Consider the following 17,059-nt stretch of genomic DNA (forward strand, 5'->3'; position numbering starts at 1 on the left):
TATTTCGAAAATTATGAAGAAAATTAATTTGGGCAAAGTTTTGGGGTTGCATGTGCAAATCTGCATATTTACAGGCCAGATCTGTAATTTGTGAGAAGTTAGATTTATATGGGTTTTCAAAAATGGTTTCTAGCATTTATTGAACGAAAATTCCAGATTTAAGGAAGTCTTACAAGAAAAAGTAATTTTTGAACTCCTAGTGGTCTTGCATGTATGGATCTAAAGGTTTTGGGGTGAAAAATGAAATTTTCGAAGTTGTTGCATAAATTAAATTTTTAGCTTCGTTTTCTGCATATATTGAACAAAGATTTCGGATTGTTAGGGGTTTTTCATGAAAAAGTGGATTTTGAAATTGTAGTGTGGTTGCATGTGTAATTCGAAAGATTTTTGGGTCAAATCTGTAAATTTTGAGAAGTTAGTTTTAAATGGATTTCCAAATCTGTTTTCCAGCATTTAGCGAAGGACAATGTCAGTTTTTGAAAGGTTTTGCAAGAAAAAAGGTTTTTGGGAATTTCTAAGGGTCTTGCATGTATAAATCTAGAGAATCTAGGGTGAAATATGTAATTTCCGAAAATTCTGCATAAAATAACTTCTAACTGGATTTTTCTGCGTTGATCGAAATTTCAGATGAGTTAAGGGTTGATTTTCATGAAAATATGGATTATGAATTTTTAGGTTAATTGCATGTGTGTCTTGAACTTTGGGGTCAAAACTGTAATTTCCATAAATTAAGGGGTGTTGTGCTGAATACTCGAAATCTTCCAAACTGATATGTTTTCTTGATCCTAAATTAATTAGCAAAGAAATTTTGGGATTAAGTAGCTTAAGGAAAATATAGAAATTAAGTAGGTCTTTAATAGTCTTGTTTTGTATTGAGGTTATATGTGGGTAAGCATGCATGAATGCATAACTTGATATATGATGATAGTTAATCTTTTTGTGTAGTATGTGGTTGTTTGTCACTTGATTGATATTTGTGATGTCTTGTGGTGTTTTAAATTACTTATGGGTTGTTGCGGAATATTGGTATCTTTATGTACCCAAATGGAATTCTAAATACTTCGACCATGCCACTTTTGAAATTAAGTAAAATAAATTGGGGAGGTTAATGAAATACTTAGAAAGGATGAGAAAGGATACGGGGGGCCGGTATTCCAACCATATATGTAGCGCCCCGCCCCGAGTAGCAGGCACCTCGTGGCGGAACACCACTCAACATGCAGTACATTCAATGACCCCAAATATGCTCCTCAAAATTTCGATGATCAGAATATTAAACCCCCAATATCTATACCATCGTGTTTACAAAAGGAGGTTCTATTACAAGTCGACTTCGACACCACTTACTCTATTACAAAATTCTCGATCAAAGGATTCCTATACGGAACATAAATAGAGATACCTCTCGACGAGACTAATCGGAGGCATACACGAGCTTTAACTCTTAGTATGAAAATTTAGGTATAAATCTTTCTTTTACCTGCGCATTAATATCAGAAAGGAGAAACGAATAAGTCCGAATGACTTAGTGAAAAACATATGATCCATGAGTATGATGAGAATCAACAAAACAGAACATATAACGAGAGACTTTACAAGAATTTCATTAACATAAGTGTAACATGTACAAGAGTGTAACATGTACGGCTTGAGTTCAATATTTGGTGGGGTCTCCAACCTTGTAACTCCCAACAAATAAAATCATATCACATCCTTATCCCTCCAATCCGTCCCGAGTGGCCACTCGGTCGGAAACAGGCAAGAGGCACGACCGGAACGTGCCGATCCGGCTCAGGAACGTTTAACTCCAAACGAACGTGAGTCCGAACCATCAGGAGGTACCATTCGGGAGACCAGTCATCGTCAGCCCAATACTGCCCGATCGTCTTACCGAAATGGTCCTAGGGCCCAGCTCCCCCAAGAGCGTCCTCAAGGGTGGGGAGAGTAGGTTCAAGAACCAATATCATTCCTTTTAGGAATATCAAGTCATTCATTTCAAGAATCAAGTCAATCATTCACAAGATAAGTCACGATCACGATAATTGAATATCAAGTTTCAGGATAATGAACATGTTCAGATTTCAATTCAAGCCAATGAAAGAATTGTCGTGAATATGGAATTCAAGAAGAACAATAAGTTCCATGTCAGGTTCCAAGAACGAGTATATCAAGATCTCAATGAATTCAATAAACATGAGATCCAAGTTCGAGCCAACAAAATATTTATTCTCGGGAAGCATTCAAGACAAGATTTTGAGAATAAATATTATTCAATATCGATTCGGCCAGGGAATCAAGTATAGGAATTAGCCGTGAACATAGCAACCAAGAGAATTTACAAGTTCAAGATTTCAAGAACAAGATCAAGGTTCCAAGTTCGAGCCAAGGAAACGAATATGCTCGCAAAACATTAAGGATCATATTCCAAGAAAAATATAATCAATGCATCAAAGGATTCAAGATGGAGAATATATTTGGTTCAAACAAAGGAGATATTAAGCGCAGGAAAGAAATCGGATAAGGAGTCATAGTTTCTCACCTGGAGTCCAATGCTAGTTCTATAGGTGCATCTTTAAGCTTAAACCTTGAGTGAGAGCTTTAGTACGCTCGACACCTATAAACATATTCATCACTTAACAAGATTCCAAATGCTAATATAATCGTATTATTCTACTATATCACATAGTCAATTTCTTGAAACATTTGTTACGAATGTCTTGCTGCCACAGCTTATTCGAACAATCGTTACGATCACCTTACTTATCCGAATAACCTAAACGATATATCGAATTAAAGCTAACATCAGTGTCTACAGGTTTACTGAAGACTCTGAGCCCAAATTATCGACCTAACACAATAATAACAGCCTCGGAAGATGAGTACATGAAACTGCCAGGTTTTTTTTTTTTGGAAAATTCGTTGTTGGCACAGTTTGTTTGAAAAATCATAACAATTAGCATGCTAATCCAAATTGATCACATGATACGTCAAATGAAAGCTAACAGAAAATCCTACGAGTTCACAGAAGGCTTTGATCACAAATTATGATCCCAACATATTCAAAACAGCCCCAAAAGATGACTACAGAAAACTGCCAGAATTTCGGATAAATTCTGTTTTCTGGTACAGTTTTGTAAAATTCATAACTATTTGTAAAGTTATCCAAATTGCCTAAATAATACATCAAATGAAACCTTACAACTTAATCTACAAGTTTCATGAAGGCACAGAGCCCAAATTATGATCCCAACATATCGAAAACAGTCCCGCAAGAAGATACTCAAAACTGCCCTGTTTCCGGCAGATTACTGTCATCGGATTCCGACCTCTAAAACACGTATATTAAATACTCTAATTCAATACAATTGAACACTTACTTATAGTTTACGATGTCCTCTACGAGTTTCCTGAAGGAACCGATTCCAAATTCGCATTCGAAACCTTTCGATTTCGGCCCCGAAAACAGGTGCGGCAGCAGATTTTGCTTCCCCAAAGTCGCAGCGAGCAGGGTGACTTCTTCGTCAAACTCCGGCGACCAACGTCGGTGCAAGCCATCGAGAACTACCACCAATAGAGAGCCAAATTCATTAGCTTTCTAACGATGGATCCTGATCAACGAGGTTCAATCTCAAGGCCTCTAAACAATTATTTCTTTGAAGGCCTAACTGCTGAAATTCGAATTATAAGTGACAACTTGTCTTCTTCGCCGGATTTCGGCTGCTGGAAATAGAACACCATCTCAGACCCGTATCTTTCAACCATGTTGCTATTTTAAGATTTCTAGATTTACTAATTTAAAAATCAGAAGAACAAAGGTTCTAAAGGGGTGCTCGCCGTGAGTTTTCATGGAGAAAGGAAGATACCATGAATATTGCTATTGCTAGAACTGTTAAATGAACGAGATAAAGGTTGGGTAATTAAGAAAAGAGAGAGTGAAGAGATGAAGATGGAGAGAGAGAGACGGTGAGAAGGTGAGAGAAGAAGAAGAAACGTGGCTGCAATTGATGATGCACACGTCAATCCATATCTCAATTATAAATTCTGAAAATTGGCTATAAGGCCAAATAGTTTTCTTAATTACCAAATAGATGCCATAACTTTAGATAATTACAATTCTATACTTCCCATCAAATTCGAGATATATTATAATTTCATATCGACACATATCAACTAAATAATTTCAATTATCCCCAAACTTAAACAACTTACATATTTACGGGGTGTTACACTCTTCCCTCCTTAAAAGAATCTGGTCCCCAGATTCTCAACTATTATTCGAACATGGAAATACAATTTCCTAAAATTATTTTCTTGCTCATCCGTCGCTTCTTGAACTTCGTGGTTTCTCCATAATACCTTTACGTCTTGTCATCGACGAATTCGTTATTGAGATGAATACACTTACGCGGGTAATCTATCTTCAAGCCGTGTCGCTTCAGGGAAGAATATACGAGATTGATCGAAATAGTGCGAGCTTAGTCCTTCAAACCTCTACGAAGTGTTTCCATGACAATCTATATCTTCCCAAACTTAGAATTGATTTGGATAATGAGTCAAACTATTATCGAAATGAATTCGAAATTACTTATTCAATTCAAATCTGAGGTAGTGCTAGGAAGTACTGCTTTTGGAACTTTAATTTCCGCGGCTCCATTAGCAATATCGTACAGTTCCTTCGGCTCATACTCGATGTAGCCTTACTGTTGAGCAAAATGCTAAATATTTCTAACGTTATAGAAGTTGAAGGCCGAGATACAGTTCGTCAACCAATTCATGGGAATTGTGAGGTACATCAACTATGAGGAAACAATCGAGTTAGGGTTGTAGCTAGAGTGCTACAAATGGTCTGATGAGAGGAATGAAAGGGATTAATAAGGGGTCTTATATCGTTCGAATCATTAAATCTCTCCCTAGTTATCCGTGTCACCTTCCTCAAGAGAACGTGTTTCTTCTCCTCCGTTTCGCTCGAAAATCTGATGCAATTAGAATTATATATCTAGTCCCGCATTTGCATAGCTCTTTTGACGATCTCGTGTAGACTTTGATCTTTATTCGATAAGTCGAACTTAACCAGCAGCATTCACTATGATCTCCAATCACCACCCCTTCTGTTTGCTATCGTTGGTTATTCGCCGCTCATCTAGTCTGGAATTGCAAGCTTGATTGACACTTTATTCCATGAACACTGCGAAAATGTTTGTATTCCAGCTTGATAGATTCCCAATCATCACGATAATATGCGCTATACATTCTCAATGTAACTTCAATTTGTCCAGTCACCCACTTAAATGATAAGTTAGTTTTGAGAACGTTTCTCGTACCGAGCTGAAAATTAGTCCCCTATTGCGGATAGTTGCTTCCATAACAACGAGATGATGTATAATCTATATCGAGATAATGTGAGTTAACTACAAGAGATAGATTTCGGATCTAAATTATCTTCAGGAGACTGAAGAGGCAACTACTTTCCGGTCCACAAAAAAAATTCTTCTCATTGGTCTACATAAAGTGGAATTGAATGCACCACGATTACAATCAAAGAGGACGACGAAGCCTGATTTACTTATTGTATCAACATTGGACACTAGAAGGGCTTAATTATAGATGGCGTCGCAAGGAAAAGGTTTTCGAACTGTAGATCGACCAAGCAACGGTTAATGGAAGAGAGTTTTACTTCTAAAATCAAGAGTAATCAAAAATGGCAACGGTTGACACAATCTTCCGGTGGTTTCGCAACCGCATGCCTAATAAATACTTACCGTACATAAATCATGACCCGTAATATTTGACAATTGAGTAGCCTTAATATTCATTCAGTTCACTATTGTTTCAACATAGGTCAACTAGTCTAATGTCATTCATCGACATTAAGCATGCTCTAATCACGTCCGAACCATTACACACATTATGTCTATTAATGTCGATGATGCATTACTTCAACCAAACGACATGACGGGCAAAACTTATTAATAGCAAGTTGATCATGAAGACCGAATTCTTGTAGTTGTTCGTTCACATCTTACAAAGAAAAGTACAATTCTCTACGGTGTTATTGACAAAGGTGTTGTACTTTAAACTTCTTCTCCACATAGCACTTAGCTCTTGATATTAACCAAACAGAATTGCAAAAACTGATGATCCAATGTCAAGATATAGCTGACTTATGGGACACTAGGGACTCTAGAGGTGGCTCATGCAAGATTAAGAGGTGTCTCCCGTTGTGTAGCACTTTGTCCCGCAGGTTCAAGAGGTGGCTCCCACATCGTAGCACTTTACCCTGCATACCACTTAGCTCCCTGTACCCTAACGATTAGAATCAAGAATTCAAAATGCTCAAAATACCTTAAGAGTCAACAAACACTATAGAATTTCTAAGTCGTCATAACTATATAACCTTTTTCCGTCGAGTAAGATAATCGTCGAAATTATTCCAGGTCGAATCCATAAGATGATATAACAATAGATGCATACAACTGTAGTCATATAACATGACATTGCCCAAACAAGGTCCATACTTTTACCCTGAATTAACAATAATCATGGCCTATGAGTGAGAGGGAACAACAAGAAGCGATATGAAGAAGTCGAATCACAAGGTTTCAAAGGAATAAGAAACCTCACAGAATAGGCTATCCAAATCAAGAAGTATTAAATGAGATGAGGAATCTCAAAAAGAACATAACAAGAATATGGAAGCATTCAAACAAGATCAAACGCCTCACTCATGATCAATAATGGGAAGGAAGTAAGATAGTCAAGCAATATTGTATACAACGAATCAGATACCTGAAAAAAAAGTAGGTAACCGAGATGCCGAAGTATTGAAATGAGATATGGAGTTTTGAAATGAGATATGGGATTTCCATTGTGATCAATAATAACAATGGAACAATGCATATACAAGAATCGAATTTTGAGGCCAAAATAACAAGAACCTCAAAAATAGGTAGAAAGATTGACCCGACATTTGAATAATAACAATGGTATAGCCAAATGAAACGAGAATAGGGACCTCAAAGGTACGTGATCAAAATCACTAGATATTCAAGGAAATTGGAACACTGGAAATGGAGTAGTATAGATTGAGTAAGTAAAGCAATATTCGAGGAAATAAAAAGTCTCGACAAATAGATTAGCCGAAACTATAGAGTGTTCAAAGAGATACAAAACCTCACAATCAGGTAGATGATCAAAGCAAATGGTAATAGGATAAAGTAAGAAGCCTCAGAAGAACATGACCAAAGTCGTGACGTATTCAAAATAAATGGAACACTAAAGATGAAGTGAACTGAATAAGAAGTCTCGGCAAATAGATAAGCCGAAACCATAGAATATTTACAAAGGATAGAAGATGGAGATGGTAGCAAAATAAGGTAAGGGCTTAAAAAAAAGGATAATCCAAACCATGCGGAATTTGAAGGGGTACGAAACCTCATAAAATTGATAACTAAGACTATGAGGTATTAAAATGAGACAAGAGAATCGATTACGATCAACAAATGAAATTAGACAATATAGGCCAATGAAGCAAAATTGAATTCATTGGAATAATAAGGAGTGAACAAAAGAACTCCTGAATATTTGGTTCACCATAAATCAATACTCAAAACGAGATAATACGGTTTCGATAAGGAAGTCAAGTTATGAAGTAAAAAGGAATGGGACGTCTACAAGAAAAGGTGTTACCAAATTCAAGTGAGACTAGGAACCTCACTCGTGATCAACATTGGAGAATTGGGAGAATTGGAAGCCAATTGAAGTAACCAAAAGAACCAAGAATCTCAAACTGCGTCTCAGGTCGTGTATGATAGATATTTCTACGGGGTATTCCTCACTATCTATATCGGTAATAGATGCTAAAGTATTATCTCAATGCCTCTAATACTCGATTATCACCAATCTTCTCAATTCCCCAAGATTCAATTCATAGCTCTACAATTCTCAAAGATCCCTTTTCCATCATCGCCCGGGCATCCAACCCAAAGCTACCAACCTGGCTCTGATACCACCTGTAGCGCCCCGCCCCGAGTAGCAGGCACCTCGTGGCGGAACACCACTCAACATGCAGTACATTCAATGACCCCAAATATGCTCCTCAAAATTTCGATGATCAGAATATTAAACCCCCAATATCTATACCATCGTGTTTACAAAAGGAGGTTCTATTACAAGTCGACTTCGACACCACTTACTCTATTACAAAATTCTCGATCAAAGGATTCCTATACGGAACATAAATAGAGATACCTCTCGACGAGACTAATCGGAGGCATACACGAGCTTTAACTCTTAGTATGAAAATTTAGGTATAAATCTTTCTTTTACCTGCGCATTAATATCAGAAAGGAGAAACGAATAAGTCCGAATGACTTAGTGAAAAACATATGATCCATGAGTATGATGAGAATCAACAAAACAGAACATATAACGAGAGACTTTACAAGAATTTCATTAACATAAGTGTAACATGTACAAGAGTGTAACATGTACGGCTTGAGTTCAATATTTGGTGGGGTCTCCAACCTTGTAACTCCCAACAAATAAAATCATATCACATCCTTATCCCTCCAATCCGTCCCGAGTGGCCACTCGGTCGGAAACAGGCAAGAGGCACGACCGGAACGTGCCGATCCGGCTCAGGAACGTTTAACTCCAAACGAACGTGAGTCCGAACCATCAGGAGGTACCATTCGGGAGACCAGTCATCGTCAGCCCAATACTGCCCGATCGTCTTACCGAAATGGTCCTAGGGCCCAGCTCCCCCAAGAGCGTCCTCAAGGGTGGGGACAGTAGGTTCAAGAACCAATATCATTCCTTTTAGGAATATCAAGTCATTCATTTCAAGAATCAAGTCAATCATTCACAAGATAAGTCACGATCACGATAATTGAATATCAAGTTTCAGGATAATGAACATGTTCAGATTTCAATTCAAGCCAATGAAAGAATTGTCGTGAATATGGAATTCAAGAAGAACAATAAGTTCCATGTCAGGTTCCAAGAACGAGTATATCAAGATCTCAATGAATTCAATAAACATGAGATCCAAGTTCGAGCCAACAAAATATTTATTCTCGGGAAGCATTCAAGACAAGATTTTGAGAATAAATATTATTCAATATCGATTCGGCCAGGGAATCAAGTATAGGAATTAGCCGTGAACATAGCAACCAAGAGAATTTACAAGTTCAAGATTTCAAGAACAAGATCAAGGTTCCAAGTTCGAGCCAAGGAAACGAATATGCTCGCAAAACATTAAGGATCATATTCCAAGAAAAATATAATCAATGCATCAAAGGATTCAAGATGGAGAATATATTTGGTTCAAACAAAGGAGATATTAAGCGCAGGAAAGAAATCGGATAAGGAGTCATAGTTTCTCACCTGGAGTCCAATGCTAGTTCTATAGGTGCATCTTTAAGCTTAAACCTTGAGTGAGAGCTTTAGTACGCTCGACACCTATAAACATATTCATCACTTAACAAGATTCCAAATGCTAATATAATCGTATTATTCTACTATATCACATAGTCAATTTCTTGAAACATTTGTTACGAATGTCTTGCTGCCACAGCTTATTCGAACAATCGTTACGATCACCTTACTTATCCGAATAACCTAAACGATATATCGAATTAAAGCTAACATCAGTGTCTACAGGTTTACTGAAGACTCTGAGCCCAAATTATCGACCTAACACAATAATAACAGCCTCGGAAGATGAGTACATGAAACTGCCAGGTTTTTTTTTTTTGGAAAATTCGTTGTTGGCACAGTTTGTTTGAAAAATCATAACAATTAGCATGCTAATCCAAATTGATCACCTGATACGTCAAATGAAAGCTAACAGAAAATCCTACGAGTTCACAGAAGGCTTTGATCACAAATTATGATCCCAACATATTCAAAACAGCCCCAAAAGATGACTACAGAAAACTGCCAGAATTTCGGATAAATTCTGTTTTCTGGTACAGTTTTGTAAAATTCATAACTATTTGTAAAGTTATCCAAATTGCCTAAATAATACATCAAATGAAACCTTACAACTTAATCTACAAGTTTCATGAAGGCACAGAGCCCAAATTATGATCCCAACATATCGAAAACAGTCCCGCAAGAAGATACTCAAAACTGCCCTGTTTCCGGCAGATTACTGTCATCGGATTCCGACCTCTAAAACACGTATATTAAATACTCTAATTCAATACAATTGAACACTTACTTATAGTTTACGATGTCCTCTACGAGTTTCCTGAAGGAACCGATTCCAAATTCGCATTCGAAACCTTTCGATTTCGGCCCCGAAAACAGGTGCGGCAGCAGATTTTGCTTCCCCAAAGTCGCAGCGAGCAGGGTGACTTCTTCGTCAAACTCCGGCGACCAACGTCGGTGCAAGCCATCGAGAACTACCACCAATAGAGAGCCAAATTCATTAGCTTTCTAACGATGGATCCTGATCAACGAGGTTCAATCTCAAGGCCTCTAAACAATTATTTCTTTGAAGGCCTAACTGCTGAAATTCGAATTATAAGTGACAACTTGTCTTCTTCGCCGGATTTCGGCTGCTGGAAATAGAACACCATCTCAGACCCGTATCTTTCAACCATGTTGCTATTTTAAGATTTCTAGATTTACTAATTTAAAAATCAGAAGAACAAAGGTTCTAAAGGGGTGCTCGCCGTGAGTTTTCATGGAGAAAGGAAGATACCATGAATATTGCTATTGCTAGAACTGTTAAATGAACGAGATAAAGGTTGGGTAATTAAGAAAAGAGAGAGTGAAGAGATGAAGATGGAGAGAGAGAGACGGTGAGAAGGTGAGAGAAGAAGAAGAAACGTGGCTGCAATTGATGATGCACACGTCAATCCATATCTCAATTATAAATTCTGAAAATTGGCTATAAGGCCAAATAGTTTTCTTAATTACCAAATAGATGCCATAACTTTAGATAATTACAATTCTATACTTCCCATCAAATTCGAGATATATTATAATTTCATATCGACACATATCAACTAAATAATTTCAATTATCCCCAAACTTAAACAACTTACATATTTACGGGGTGTTACAATATATACTACAGTTGGGTGGTTTGATTCCACCGAAAACGGGCTCAGAATAATCTTCTTATTTTCTAAGTAAAGAAGTTAATTTCTCATCGGATCCGATAAAATGAAAAAGCTTTCTAAAGTTCACGAACGTTAAATTCTAGAAACGGGATTTATACTTAATTTCGTTATACTTGTATTGCTACAATATAATATACGTACGTAGTATGACTATATTTTAAATTCTCGGTATCTTTCGAGATCCTTACTGAGCTTTGTTAGCTCATATAGATATTCTCCGTTTGCAGGTATAAGTACTACTCACTCCACCGGATTGGACTAGTCGACGGTTCGAGAAGCCGACTCCGGGTTTTTGGCTCGTATGGAGGATCTACTTATAATGCTTGTAGTACTATCTTTTGTGTATATTGTCCTTAGGACAATTACTATTTCCGTAGTAGCTCATGTGTATTATTACCCGTGGTAAAGGAGGCTAATTCCTCCGAAGATGGACCCCCTTTTTGTTATATTATGGTCCATGTATAACATTTCTCTATAAGTAAGGTCCATTTTATGTAGGATTAATATGTTGTTTTAACTATGGACTCTAATCTATTATTAATATGTATTATCAAGGTGACACCACTTACTGTTTCTATAAAGGATGAATAGAGTAGTTAGATATATGCTCCTCTATTCTACTAAATCCCTTCGACGAAAATTTTCTTCCGAAGCCCACCTCGTCTTTAAGTCTTAGGTCTTCAAAAACGTTTCTTTAAATCTTGGGGTCTCCCCATATATCTAAATACTTATATAATACATATAAAGCTTCCGTGCATGGCAAACCGTCTCGGTTTGCCATACTATTGCTAGGGGGTGTCACAGACATGGTATCAGAGCAAAAAAATTGTAGAAACTTTATACGAGCACTGAACCGGAATTCGGAACCCTCGAAGCATGAAGACTCGGTCTATCCGGTAATTATGTGTTTACTTGTATTTTTTTTTTTCTTTCCATGTTCTAAAAATTTTATTTGCAACACACACTAAGACATGGCAGGAAGGCAAACTCGGAGCACCGCCACCACGAGTAATCTCCCAGACACCGCTAACATTATTCCCGGTCTTTCCAACCTTATCCGCGAGCAAGCGCAAAATCATCACAATCAGATTCAGCAACTCCTTCAAAGCCGACAAACCCCACCTACACCCCAACCAAATCCCCGAAACCTATACGAACGTTTCCTTCGCATGAATCCCTCTGAGTTTCACGGTGGGCCCGACCCGGTCGTAGCCGAAGAGTGGATCAAATCCTTGGAGGTGATCTTTGATTACATGCAAATGAATGACCGTGAACGTGTAACACCCCACGTGTTCAAAACACGATAATAAAACCTCTAGTCACGTAAATGCTAGATTTTTCCAATAATAGGGCTATACGTGAATTATTGATATCCGAATTATTAGATATCAAATTTATTTCGTGACCTTATGTGCCTATGTGTTTCGGTAATTATGCATGCATATTAGGAATTATCATAATATATAATATATATATGAATATATGTATGTGTGTGCCGTGTATGTGTGTGTGTGCAATTAGGGGTGGATTATTAAATAATTAGAAATTAAATAAATGATTATCCTAAGCCTAGCCTAACCCCTATTAACCCAATCCTACACTCCATCTCTAGCATGCTTAATTAGAAGGTCAAGAGTCCTTCTCTCCCCCTCATTTCGGCTGCACCTAAACCCCTCTCCTTCTTCATTGTTCTTTCCTCCTTCAAACCACCGAAACCACCATTGATAGCAGCTCCACCAAAGCTCGAACCACCCCCAAATAAGCAAGATACTTCTCAAACCAACAATGAGAATTCCCTATCTCACCCTTGCCCTTGAATTCTCCTAGAACACTATAAATACATGGTGCCCCTTCACTAATGAGAACACTTCTCACCTTGAAATCTACACCGTGTCCTTCCACATTAAGGTAGCTTGGCTGAATCTTCAAGCTTGAAGAAGGTAAGAAGCTGCCATTCAAAGTTCTTCCACCTCTTCTTTCTTCTTCGTTCTTTTCCCCCTCTAACTTTCGGTTTTTCTTTGAAGGCTCCCAAGAACCTTCCCTTTTTTTCATCTAGCCTTTTTTCCTTTCTGTTTTTAAGGTAAGGAATCGAAATCCTTGCTGCAAATGGAGGTATCAAGTATTAAGGATAAAATTTCGAAATTAATTAAAAAGACACCCCTAATTCTTGTTTGTGTTGATTCTTGCATTTATTTGTTTCTTTTTGTTAGTTCTTATGATTTATGTTATTGCATGTATGATCAGAGGTCTTAGATGGTAGATTTGAGTTGATTACCTTCAAAGAATTTTCAGTTATTTCGAAAGTTGTGTAGAAATTTAAATTGGGAAAAGTTTTGGGGTTGCATGTGTAAATCGGCATATTTTCGGGCCAGATCTGCAATTTGTGAGGAGTCAGTCTCATATAAGTTTTCAAAAATAATTTTTAGCATTTATTGAACTGAAATTCCAGATTTAGAAAAAATTTTAAGAAAAAAAATAATTTGTGAACTCCTAGTGGCCTTGCATGTATGGATCTAAAAGTTTTGGGGTGGAAAATGGAATTTTCAAAGTTGTTGCATAAATTAAAATTTTAACTTCGTTTTCTGCATATTTTGAATAAAGATTTTGGATTTTGGGGATTTTTCATGAAAAGTGGATTTTGAAATTATAGTGTTGTTGCATGTGTAATTTGAAAGAGTTTTGGGGTAAATCTGTAATTTTCGAGAAATTGGGTTCAATTAGAATTCCAGGTCTGTTTTCCAGCATTTAGTAAAAAGAAAATATTCAGTTTTAAAGGGGTTTTACTAGAAAATGGAATTTGTGAATTTCTAGAGGTCTTGCATGTATAGATCTAGAGAATCTAGGGTGAGTTATGTAATTTCTGGAAATTCGGCATCAAATCATTCTAACTGAGTTTTCTGCATTAATTTGAATTTCAGTTAAGTTAAGGGTTGATTTTGTGAAAGTATGAATTTTTGAACTTTAGATCATATTGCATGTGTGAGTTTTAAACTTTAGAGGGCAGAACTGTAAATTTCAGAAGTTCAGGGGTGTTGTGCTGAATAACCGAAACCTCCTAGACTAGCATGTTTTCCCTTAAATCCTAGAATCAATTAGCAATAAGATTAGTTTTGAATGTTTTGAGTATTATTTTGGGTAAGTATGCTTTAATGTGCTTTTCGATAAAAGCCAAGTTTATGTGAAACATGTGTTTAATGGTCACTTGATTGATATTTGTGATGTTTTGTGGCTTTTATATTTCTTATGGGTTATTGTGGAATATTTATACCTTTATGTACTCAATCGAGATTCTAAGTACTTCAGCCGTGCCATTTGTGTAATTAAATAAAATAAATTGGGGAATTAATGAAATACTTAGACAAGATGAGAAAGGATACGGGGGGCCGGTATTCCAACCATAGATACTACAGTTGGGTGGTTTGATTACACCAAAACGGGCTCAGAATAATTTTCTCGTGTTCTAAGTAAAGAAGTTGATTTCTCATCGGATCCGATAAAAAGAAGAATTCTTATGTTTCTGTAGTTAATGAATTATATGTACTATGAATGTAAATTATGTTAATTGTTGTGGTGCTTGTGCTATTATTATATAGTATATGTAGTATGACTATATTTTAAATTTGTGGTATCTTTCGATAACCTTACTGAGCTTTGTTAGCTCATATAGATATTCTCCGTTTGCAGGTACTAGTACTACTCACTCCACCGGATTGGACTAGTCGACGTTTCGAGAGGCCGATTCCGGGTTTTTGGTTCGTATGGAGGATCTACTTATAATGCTTGTAGTGCTATCTTTCGTGTACATTGTCCTTAGGACAATTACTATTTCTATAGTAGCTCATGTGTATTATTATCCGTGGTAAAGGAGACTACGTTCTCCGAATGTGGGCCCCTTTTTGTTAAACTATGGTCCATTTATTAATATGTAGTTTTAGTTATGGACTTTAACCTTTTTCTATGTTTTATCAAGGTGACACCACTTAAAAGTCTATATTACGTAATCATTGGGTAATTAGACGTATACTCCACCATTCCACTAAATCATCCCACCGAAACATCTTCCGAAGCCTACTCCGTCTTTAAATTCTAAGTCCCAAAGAAAATAATAATAAGGCATAATCGGTTCACTAAACCCCTTGGAGTCTACCCACATACCCAATTACTTAATTAATACCTTTAAAGCTTCCGTGCATGGCAAACCCTCTCGGTTTGCTATACGAATACTAGGGGGTGTCACAGACATGGTATCAGAGCAAAGTTTGTAGAAACTTTATACGAGCATCGAACCGGAATTCGGAATCCTCGAAGCGAGAAAGACTCAGTCGGTCCGGTAAATATGTGCTTACTTGTGTTTTATATTATCTTCTGTTGTTCTAAAAAAATTATTTTTGCAACACACACACTAAGACATGACAGGAAGACCATCTCGGAACACCGCCACCGCCAATAATCTCCCGGACACCGCTAACATTATTCTCGGTCTCTCAAACCTCATCCGCGAACAAGCGCAAAATCATCATGACCAGATCCAACAACTCCTTCAAAGCCAACGCACCCCACCTACGCCTCAGCCAAACCCCCAAAGCCTATACGAACGTTTCCTCCGTATGAAGCCCTCTGAGTTCCACGGTGATCCTGACCCGGTCGTAGCAGAAGAGTGGATCAAATCCTTGGAGGTGATCTTTGATTACATGCAAATGGATGACCGTGAACGAGTGCACTGTGCCCTCTTTCTACTTCGCAACGAAGCCTGGAACTGGTGGGAAGGAGCTAAGGAAGGTGTTGAACTCGAGAACTTGTCATGGGAAGCATTCAAGGTTCAGTTCTTCGAGAAATACTTTTCCAAGGACGTCCGGGCCAACAAACTCAAGGAATTCTTGGAGCTCCGCCAAGGAGATCTTACCATGACCGAATACGTTCGGTTATTCGAGCGAGGATGCCTGTACGCCCCATTCATCGCCAAGGACGTTGAGGAAAAGAAAAATCACTTCACAAGGGGGTTACAACCTGAAATTCGAAGGGACATCCGCATGTCCGACGCCACTACTTTTCGCCAAATGGTGGACAAGGCACTGACGGCTGCTCAAGACGAAAATGAAATTCAGCAAGGGAAGCGATCCCAACCACCCACACCACGACCATGGAAGAAGGCCAACTTTGGGAATCATAAATTCAAAGGAAAGAAGGTCCAAAGTCCAAGCCCTAAACCAGTAGCACCGACGACCAAGCCAACTTGCTCGAACTGCGGAAAGGCTCACTTTGGAATCTGCGTAAAGGACACCGAATTGTGTTTTCGATGCAAAAAGCCAGGCCATAAGGCGAGAGACTGCCCCAGCGCTCAAACTCGAGTCCCCGGCCGCGCATTTGCCATGACCCGAGAGCAAGTACGTCAAGATCCGACGATGATCGCAGGTACCGTCCTTATTCTTGGAGAACCCGTGTATGCTTTGATTGATTCTGGTTCCACACACTCCTTTATTTCCACCAATGTGTGCGTACGTCTTGGATTAGTACCAACTCGAGTAAGCCACGAATATCGCATCTCTATGCCCTCGGGCGAAGAAATGATCACTAACAGAGTAGTGGAGGATTGCCCCATTCAAATTAAATCTCAACCCATGAGGTTCAATCTCATCGTACTAACAATCGAAAATTTTGACCTCATAATGGGAATGGATTGGTTGACCAAATTCAAAGCCCAAATCAACTGCGCCTTAAAGACCGTAAACTTTTCTCTTCCAAATCACACCCTCTTAGAATTTCAAAGCGACGCCGAGACTCTAATTCCCATAATATCCGCAATCAAAGCCACCAAACTCATCAACAAAGGACATTTCGGCTACCTAGTCGACCTTCTGGAGACCAGCTCAAAACCTCAACCGGTGATGTCCGAACTTCCCGTCGTCCAAGAATTTCCCGACGTTTTC

The 17,059-nt window shown here is 38.0% G+C and overlaps 2 long non-coding RNA genes across 3 annotated transcripts; both read right to left on the minus strand.

The window, feature by feature from the left end:
• Positions 1-1,244: 1,244 nt before the first annotated feature.
• On the minus strand, positions 1,245-4,641 carry LOC105953795 (uncharacterized). Its single transcript, XR_016033124.1, has 3 exons — positions 3,378-4,641; positions 2,540-2,614; positions 1,245-1,480 (listed from the first exon to the last, which is right to left on the minus strand). It is a non-coding gene; the product is annotated as an uncharacterized LOC105953795 (long non-coding RNA).
• A 3,448-nt stretch (positions 4,642-8,089) lies between these two features.
• Positions 8,090-11,067, minus strand: LOC148768515 (uncharacterized). 2 transcript variants are annotated; one of them, XR_016033126.1, is made up of 3 exons: positions 10,223-11,067; positions 9,385-9,459; positions 8,090-8,325 (listed from the first exon to the last, which is right to left on the minus strand). It is a non-coding gene; the product is annotated as an uncharacterized LOC148768515 (long non-coding RNA). The 2 variants fall into 2 exon arrangements; XR_016033125.1 differs by having other exon boundaries at positions 8,090-9,459.
• Positions 11,068-17,059: the final 5,992 nt, after the last annotated feature.

This window comes from Erythranthe guttata, chromosome 8 (assembly GCF_056151865.1).
Source record: "Erythranthe guttata isolate IM_541 chromosome 8, IM_541, whole genome shotgun sequence".
NCBI classification, from domain to species: domain Eukaryota; kingdom Viridiplantae; phylum Streptophyta; class Magnoliopsida; order Lamiales; family Phrymaceae; genus Erythranthe; species Erythranthe guttata.